The sequence below is a fragment of the Babylonia areolata genome, chromosome 10 (genome assembly GCF_041734735.1).
Source record: "Babylonia areolata isolate BAREFJ2019XMU chromosome 10, ASM4173473v1, whole genome shotgun sequence".
Classification (NCBI taxonomy): domain Eukaryota; kingdom Metazoa; phylum Mollusca; class Gastropoda; order Neogastropoda; family Buccinidae; genus Babylonia; species Babylonia areolata.
The window spans coordinates 33,473,044-33,482,764 of record NC_134885.1 but is presented as its reverse complement, the minus strand read 5'-3'; the positions used below and the strand labels follow the sequence as shown (position 1 = coordinate 33,482,764).

General features: G+C 40.1%; 1 long non-coding RNA gene across 1 annotated transcript; it reads left to right on the top strand.

Annotated features, from left to right (window-relative positions):
• Window positions 1-769: 769 nt before the first annotated feature.
• LOC143286952 (uncharacterized) lies at window positions 770-6,280 on the top strand. The gene is made up of 3 exons (XR_013055897.1): window positions 770-1,614; window positions 4,748-4,834; window positions 5,821-6,280. It is a non-coding gene; the product is annotated as an uncharacterized LOC143286952 (long non-coding RNA).
• The last annotated feature ends 3,441 nt before the right edge of the window (window positions 6,281-9,721 follow it).

Here is a 9,721-nt window from a genome sequence, read left to right as displayed (position 1 = left end):
TCGAGTGTAACTTTGAATCGGAGTGTGTCTTGTTGAAAATGTTGCTTTGTGATGTGCAAGTAAGTAGTGAAGTTACTGCATGTTATATTACTGACTTGCCTAAATATACCAAGCGTTGATATCCCTTCTTTTCACTCAAACATGTCAAACTTTTACCTGGAAATGTTTGTCAGTAAACTATGCTCATTCCATGTTAGATATGGCCCAGGCAGCCAGAGGCAAAACTGAGACGGCTAAAGGGGCGAACTGACTAGGGGCGAAATGACAATGGGGCGAACTAGTTGGGGGCGAACTAAGATGGGGCTGAAACGACCAGATACACAGGGAAGTCATAAAGAGGTCTGTTGCGTGCAGCGTTGGACAGCCCTTTGTTGACTTCACCTCTCAACTTCCGCAGAACACACACACACACACACACACACACACACACACACGTTTGCTGTACAGTCAGCGCGCGCGGTATGGGAGCACTGACATGGTGGCCGCTTGGTTTCAGCTGCGCGGCCACTGGTTCGGTCCATACAAAAAAATTGTGACACACACTCACAATCACACACACACACACACACACACTGCTTCAACGGTGGTGACCCACAAGTGCTTGTCAACGTCATAATCATAACCATCCTCCTCCCCCCCCCCTCCCCGAACCCGCTATCCCCCCCATCCCCCCTTCATCCATCCCCACCCACCATGGCCGTTGAAAGTTGCACCCATGTTCTTGCACTGACCTCCTTGTCGTCTGCTATTTATACTTCCTGGTCGGCAAGACAACCTATCCAGCCCTTCCCACTGTGTCTTGAGTACACACTTCGACGACAAAAGTGTCGTTGGCTCTGAGGAAAGCGCCGCGCTTACGTGTGTAGGCCTGCTGACGACCAAACTGTATCCGCCGCTGGCCTGATTTTGACGAGTGCACAACAACAACGAAACGAAGAAGACTGTATACTTAAAAAAAAAAAAAAAAAAAAAAAAAAAAAGTTTGGAAGAGGGCTGACTTTCTTACTTTCTTGATCTTTCCTATTCATTTAGTGCTGTTTTTACCTTCCAGCTTACAACTTGTTTACTGTTGTGGTGGTTTGTAGAGTGTACAAACAGTTGTTCCCCTCTTTATACGGAATGGGTGGCGTTTACAAAGCAGGGAACGTTGACTCGGCTGGTCACAAACAGGAGTATGGAAAGAATGTGAACATAACCGTGAAAACGTAAAAGGGGGCCGGACCTATAGTACACATTCAGTTGGACTTTCATCATATTATTAGAGTGGTAACTCTCTTCATTCATAAGGTACAGGTTATCGTCCGGAGGGAACGTTCAGGAGACTTTTTTTTTTTATTAACCTGGGACACTTGAATCGTGTTGTTTGTTGTGTGGTGAAACGAAGTGTGGGTATGCTCAACAGTTCAGTCGTTTCGTAGGTAAATATATGTGTGTGTTGGGGGGCCGAACGTCGTTTGAGGAGGTTTGTTGAGACATGTGTTGTTGTTTTTTTTAGCAACACAGAGCTCAATATACGGAATGAGTAGTGTTTCACAGCAAGTTCTGTGATGGAAACTAGTGACAGAGCACGTGATGGGAAAAGAAAAACTGACGCGTCCACTGACTCGGAGAAAGGTTGGTTTTCTTGAATGTGTGTGTGTGTGTGTGTGTGTGTAGGGGTGGTGGTGGTGGATATTTCTTTTGTGTGTGTGGGAGGGGTGGAGGTGTTCGCGCGCGTGTGTGTGTGTTGAGGTGGCGGGGGGGGGGGGGGGGGGGTGGGGGGGGGGAGGACTTCCCGTGTGAGGGTGGGGGGTGGGGGTTTCGCGCGCGCGTGTGTGTTATTGCCCGCGCGCGCACGCGTGTGTGTGTATGTGTGTGTGTGAGTTTCAGCTATACTCTGTGGTTGTCTGTCTTACACGTTCTCTGTTACTGCGAGCGCGCGCCTATGTGTGTGTGTGTGTGTGTGTGTCAATGAATCTATCTGTCTCTGTGTCTGCCTGTCTTGCACTGTGTGTGTGTGTGGGTGTGTGTGAGTGGGCGCGCGTGTGTATGTCAGTGGGCGGGCGTGTGTATGTTTGTGTTACTGTTAGATCTGCTCGGTATCAATTAATATGTTTCTGTGTTATTAAATTTATATGTAATAAATTGTTTGCTGTTATGTGCACTGATATCGTGTAGGCCATGTAAACGTGCATGTTCTTGTATATGTGTGTATTTATGTAAAAAGGTATACGTTCGTTCATTTATGCATAATGCGTACCCGGTAAAATTGTGTTCCTTCTTGTTCAATGCGTGTATATTTGTATACGTGTATCAGTGTGTATTTGACCCACTTTCAAAAACTGAGGTGCTTGATCCGACCCCAACCCCTTAAAACTCGTATCATGACCGGCTTTTTCCCATGTGAAATATGTTGAATGCTTTTGTTTACTTTAAACGTTCGCCCACTGAAGAGACACATAAGACAAATCTGGTGCTCTCTTCGCAAAACATAAAGCGGTAAAATGTTCAAAATACCACGAAATTTACCGACAAAATTAGATGACAGTTTGAAGATCGTTTCCAGTTGGTGTAAAACCGACGGCCGTGATATTTTGTTTTCCCAGTTTTGAAACATGTTTGTTTTAACTGCATTTAATTCAGAATGTATCGGCGCACGTCAGAAACCACGTTTTCTTACAGAAACGCTTGGCAGCATTGAGGAATTGTTTCGATGAAAATTGACGGTTAAACGTGAACATCCGTGTCACACTGACCCACATGTGTCTTCCATCGTCACGAAGAAAGCACTCTTTGTGTTGTTCATGACTGCAACTTGTAACAGATGGAACGCACACTCCATGCAATAATCTTTCTTCTTCTTCTGCGTTCATGGGCTGCAACTCCCACGTTCACTCGTCAGTATATACGCGAGTGGGCTTTTACGTGTATGACCGTTTTTAACCCGCAATGTATGCAGCCATACTCTGCTTTCAGGGTGTGCATACTGGGTATGTTTTTGTTTCCATAACCCACCGAATGCTGACATGGATTACAGGATTTTTAACGTGCGTATTCGATCTTCTGCTTGTGTATGCACACGAAGGGGATTCAGGCACTGGCAGGTCTGCACATATGTTGACCTGGGAGATCTCCACCCTTTACCCACCATGCTCCGTCATCATGATTCCAATCCAGACCCTCAGATTGAAAGTCCAACGCTTTAACAATTCGGCTATTGCGCTCGTCCAGTAATCTTTCGATTTGAAATGAAGATACAATAGATTCAGACGTATAAATGACAAATCTGGCAGAATCGGAGTCACAGAAATCACGCGTAACATTTTGGTGTTTTAATTCAAAACCATCCCGCTCCGTAAATTTCCATGACCGGAAACCCCAATGCAAATCCGGTTCCTGTTTGAAAGAAACCACAGCATGGCAGAATGACACACAGAAGGTAAGTTTTGTGTTCACGTCGCGCTGATTTTTTGCATGTAACGTCCACTGACAAAAAAGTGTTAGTAAAATAGGTGCTGTTTGTCGCACTTTAGCATCCTAAATTCCTGGAGGTGAATATAGGATGCTAAAGTGTGACGGAATGAACGTGGTAATGTCGCACTTTATCATCCTAAATTCCTGGAGCTGATTTTAGGATGCTCAAGTGCGATTATACCTCAGTAGTTTAGGATGCTAAAATCGGACTTCTACCATTTTCATTTTGTATGGCTGTGAGTGTGATTTCTGGTTGAGTTTGCCACTTGTTTAGACCAGTCATCTTCCCCGAATTTGCGAGCAATGAAGGCGATGAAAAAAGGCAGAAGCAGGCTTCGTTTTTTTTTTTTGTTTGTTTGTTTGTTTGTTTTTTTTTTTTTTTTTTTTACTTCATATTTGAGTTTTCTAATTGTGCATACGATGGTACCTCATCAGTTGTACAGTGTCTGGTTGTAGCAAAAGAAGCTATCAACTGAAGAAATGGAGGACAGCAAAATATGTAATCCACAACGTTCAGCATGGAGCTCCCTAGTGCATGCACGATACACTTTTTAGGTAATCTATATTAAACGGTTAAAAAATAATGAGTTAACAGTTGAACATTTGGTTTTTTAGGGGCTCAAAGTGCACAAGCATTTTTTTGTTAAATGTATCCTGTTGACTGATGAGACAGTGAAAGTGGTATGATCAAACGCTTTATCAGAAATCATTCTTCATGTTCATCACTGAACATAAAGATATCAAACCTGGTGAAAAAAAAATTCATATGAACCCTCCATTGTCTTTTTCCTCATGCATAAGAATGATTTCAATGCCTCTATAGGGTCCTCAATCACAGGGACTGGAGACAAAGTGTCGAGGTCGCACATGTTCGCTTCTTTTGTCTTTGTTGATCGCTTTGCATTGCTGGCATTTGGGATGAAAGTGACATGTGTAAGATCCTAAATGGCTATGGAACTATCCAGGATTCTATTCTGCTTATGTTATACTGAAGCTGAAATGTCATTGTGATGAATGTTGATAAAAGTTGTATGGGAATGATAAAGGAGAGCAGGGTGATATTAATGGTAGTGGATTGTGAAGTGAGTTGTTTGCTTTACATCTCCAAAAATTAAGCATTGTATTTGTGTGTGTGTGTGTGTGTGTGTGTGTGACTGTATATACTGTAGATCTATACATTTGTCTCATACTATTTTTGGAAACTTCTTCCACAAGCAAGATATTTCAATTTGATTAAAAACAATTTTTATGTATTTATTTTTGACTCAACTGTTTCTCCCCATTTTATTTACAGGGACTCAGAGAAGCTGAATGGTGAGATGTCCAACACAACCACACAGGACATTGAGGAACAGAATGTCCAGGGAGATCATTTTTAATGGTTAGTGCAATATGAACTAGTTTTCATAAGGCTGAAAGAAAATTGGCTGCAAGTGAACAGTGTGTGTGTGTGTTGTGTGTGTGTGTGTGTGCTTTTGTGTGTGTGTAATATTGTGCATGTGTATAATATTATGCATGTGTGTGTAATGTATGTGTGTATGTCAGTATGTGTAATGTGTATGTGTATACATGTGTGATTTACATTGTTACAACAAATGATTGTGGGTGAGTGCATGTTTGTGGGTTTTATAATTATGTGCCACAAAATATCTGAGATATGATTTCTTTCACAAGATAGTTTTTTTCCCACATGGAGAGGACAGTGTTGAATGAACTTGAATACAATACATCTGCTCATCCCATACACTCAGAGATTTTGTACTGATGGACATCACTGAACCACACTTTGACACCATTTGAAGTAACTCAGAAACTTGCTGTCTCCAGGGCACGACTGACTGGTGGATTCAAAATAATAAGAATAAAATAATAATAATAATGGTATTTATATAGCACTGAATCTTGTGCAGAGACAAATCAAAGCGCTTTCGAACTAGTCATTCACACGCATGCATAATTTCAAAACTCTAGAAAATAAAAGACAAGGAAGAGGCAGGCAAGGGAGGCTATTTTGGGAAGAGGTGGGTTTTAAGGCCAGACTTGAAAGAGCTGAGTGTGGAGACTTGACAAAGCGAAAGAGGAAGTTCATTCCAGTTGCAAGGTCCAGAGACGGAGAAAGAACAGTGGCCAACAGTCGAGTGTTTGCATCTGGGTATGTGTAAACAGAGTGGATCTGAAGCCAATCGTAGTGAGCGAGATGGAGTGCAGAGGTGAAGGCAGCCGCCTATCCCATGCCACTCATGCAATAATGTGGAAAGAAATCATATCGTAAACAACAGTTTATGCCATAATTGCTAATGACTGTGAAAAATACATAAAAAATGTCAGTAAAAATAATTGTTGTTATTTTGCTTTTCATTGTTGCAGGCAAGGCGGATTGCAAAGCCAGTAGACTAGAAAGATGAGCCACATGTCTACGTTCGTTTCATGCAACAGATCGGCGAAAAGCAGTCTGAGCACCTGGCCTGGAAAGGCAGCTGGTTCCTGGGAACTGCTTTCCATCTACAAAGAGGATCCGGTTCTGATGGAATTTGTGACTTTCAAAGTCAACTCCGGGCGAGCAGTGAGAACTATAATTCTGTGGTGGGGGAACAGGAGCCTGCAGTGCAGAGTTGTTCCAACCAGTTTAGTTTTCAGTTTCAGTTTTTTCAGTAGCTCAAGGAGGCGTTACTGTGTTCGGACAAATCCATATACGCTACACCACATCTGCCAAGCAGATGCCTGACCAGCAGCGTAACCCAGCGTGCTTAGTCAGGCCTTGAGAAAAAGAAAAAAAGAAAAAAAGGTGAATAAATAATAGATAAGCTTACATAAATAAATAGATAAATAATAATAATAATATAAAAAAGATAGTAATAATAATAATAATAGTAATAATAAAATAACAATAATAAATAAATAAATAAATAAATAAATAAATAAGACAACAATGATGATAAATAAGCAAATAAATGTAAAACATGATGCCAACCAGTTTAGAGTACTGTGAGTCATCTGGTGACTTCCAGTGCAACCCTGCCCAAACTTTAACATTCCTTAAATATTATGCATGTTTACACAGATACGTATACCTGTTTTGCATACTTGCAAATCTCTTCTTGTGACTTCCAGTACAACCCTGCCCAAACTTTAACATTCCTTAAATATTATGCATGTTTACACAGATACGTATACCTGTTTTGCATACTTGCAAATCTCTTCTTGTGACTTCCAGTACAACCCTGCCCAAACTTTAACATTCCTTAAATATTATGCATGTTTACACAGATACATATACCTGTTTTGCATACTTACAAATCTCTTCTTGTGACTTCCAGTACAATCCTGCCCAAACTTTAACATTCCTTAAATATTATGCATGCTTACACAGATATGTAATAATGTATACCTGTTTTGCATACTTACAAATCTCTTCTTGTGACTTCCAGTACAACCCTGCCCAAACGTAAACATTCCTTGAACATTATTCATGTTTAAAAAGATGTATAATATGTTTGTGGAAACATGCATAATGTTCACAGAATGTTAAGGTTTGGGCAGGGTTGTCGAAGTCACAAGATAAGAAAATACTAAATTGTTTGGAACAAGTGTGCACTGCAGGCTTCTTATATAATATATATCTTCTCATATATCTTTTGCACAAAGACTCACATTTGGTGTGACAGATAAATAGTGTTAGAAATAACATGGTAACGCTACACCCCATTCGTCATAACATATGGGCATTAATCATGTGTACTTGAGAATACAATTTGACACAGTTTTCAATATTAATCAATGTAGAAAGATTTACTTCTTTTGCATAGGTATGTGACACATATTTTAGACCCAGTTCTGTGTCACAGATAAGGTATGTCACAATTAACCTGTCAAAGGAGAAATTATACATCATAATCTCTGTTCAGTTGGACTATTATGTGAAGGAAGAAGTCTTTGTCGTCATTATTTTGAGTTTTATGCTTACAGTCATTCTTTCGTCAAGTCAGTGGATGGTATTCTGTATTCATGCATCTGATATGAATATGCAAATTACAAGTACCTGTTTCTAATTGACTATTCACACACACACACACACACACACACACACACACACACACACACACACACATATATATATATATATATATATCAGAGTTGAAGACCCAAACTATATGTCACAATTAACATGCAAAGGATAGATTATACATTATAATCTTTGTTCAGTTGGAATACTGTATGAAGGAAGATGTCTTTGCGACACAACATCTGCACAACAGATTGATGGATGTTTACTGCTGTAAATGTATACATGTGTACATCATATTGAATGGTGTTTTGTTATATGGGACGTGACATTTTGAATGCTTGGTGTCATGTTCTGATTTTGTCACAGGTAACTTGTTTGCCTTCATTATTTTGAGTTTTATGATAATACACTCATTCTCTTGTCAACTTAATGGATGCTGTTTATGCATCTGATATTGATGAGCAAAATTACAGGTATCTGTTCTTACTTTCACATTTACATATAATGATATGCAAGATAAAGACCCAAATTCTGTGTTATATACAATTAACATGGAAAAGGAGGAATTATACATTATAATCTCTGTTCAACTGAACTATTATGAAGGAATATGTTATTGCTACACAACGTCTGCTCAACAGGCTGATGAATACTGACATTGGAAATCCATGCTGCGTTTTGAATAGTAACTATAATGCTAAATATGACATGACGCTTTGAATGTTTTTGTGCGGTGTCATGCTATGAGTTTGTCACTGACAACATGTTTGCCTGTTATTTTGAGTTTTATGCTCAGAATCATTCTGTTTTGTCAACATGATGGATGCTGTTCATGCATTTTATATGAATTAAACAACAACAACAACAAATTTCTACTCTTTGTGGGTGTCTTTGCGTGTGAATGGTTACACTGTACACATTTGGTATACTAAATGTCTCCACCTTCTGGACATAATATCATCAAAAGAAGGACTTGATATACATAATTTGTCATGAGTGTTGTTCCAAAAGCATCTACAGACCAGATTTTGATTAAAATGATACTTGATTCAATCCCATCTGGGTTAAATATGGGTTAAAGTTATTGAATGTTATGATGTGTGCAAACTTTTAAGATTTGTATGCATCTATTTCTGATGCAGATTTCGGAAAAAGTGCTTAGGATACTGTCTTTTTCATGTCAGAACATTGTAACCAGCTGCGTCATATATACAAAAAAAAAAAAAAAAAGGAAAAAAGTCTGCTTGGGTATATTTTAGAGGTGACTTTTAAAGGGGTCTTGATAGCGCCGTTTGAAAGCTGGTCACACACACACACACACACACACACACACACACACACACATATGTATTATGTATTTATAAATGTATTGGACTTATATACAGTGCCGAAGTATGCTTGTGTACACATACATGATTCTCTGTGTGTGTGTGTGTGTGTCTCTCTCTGTTTTTTGCGTAACAGTCTCTCTCTGTGCACGTTCGCGCGTGCGTCTGTTTTTTTTTTTTTTTTATAATTCATTTATTTATTTATTTTAGACAACTATGTGTGTACTTAACATATGCACGTATTGCAGGCATAAACTGAACAAAAAAAAAAACAAAAAAAAAAAAAAAAAAAAAAAAAAAAAACGAGATGCAGCAAAAATACAATACATATAATTATGTGCAAACAAAATTCTCGAGCTCTGCTCTCAGTTTGAATTGAAGAAGACGTGGCCCGAAACTTAGAAATGCAAACAGAATGAAGACGTGACGCGTGGCAGAGAAAGTGTGGGGGTGGGGGAGGGGAGGAAAGGGGGAGGGGGCAGTGGGAACGGGTGTGCTTGGGGTGTGGAAGGCCAGTAGCTAGCTAGGGGTAGGTGTTGTGGTAGGTAGTATCGCTTTGTATAACGTTAAACCTGCCCCTCGACAGACATTGACACAGCGAGAGCTGTTGCGAAATTTTTAGTGAACGGAAGAAAGAAGAGGAGCATTTTGCCCAGGACTTACCTCACTGTCTGTTAAATCCCCCCCTCTCTCTTTGTCTCTGTCTGTCTGTCTGTCTGTCTCTCTCTCTCTCTCTCTCTCTCTCTCTCTCTCTCTCTCTCTCTTTCGGGCGCGCGCGCGTGTTCATTTTTTACCCCTCTGGCACTCTCATACCTTAATTCTCTGTCACACTGGTGTGTGTGTGTGTGTGTGTGTGTGCGTGTGTGTGTGTGTGTGTGTGTGTGTGTGTGTGTGTGTGTGTGTGTGTGTGTGTGTGTGTGTGTGTGTGCGTGTG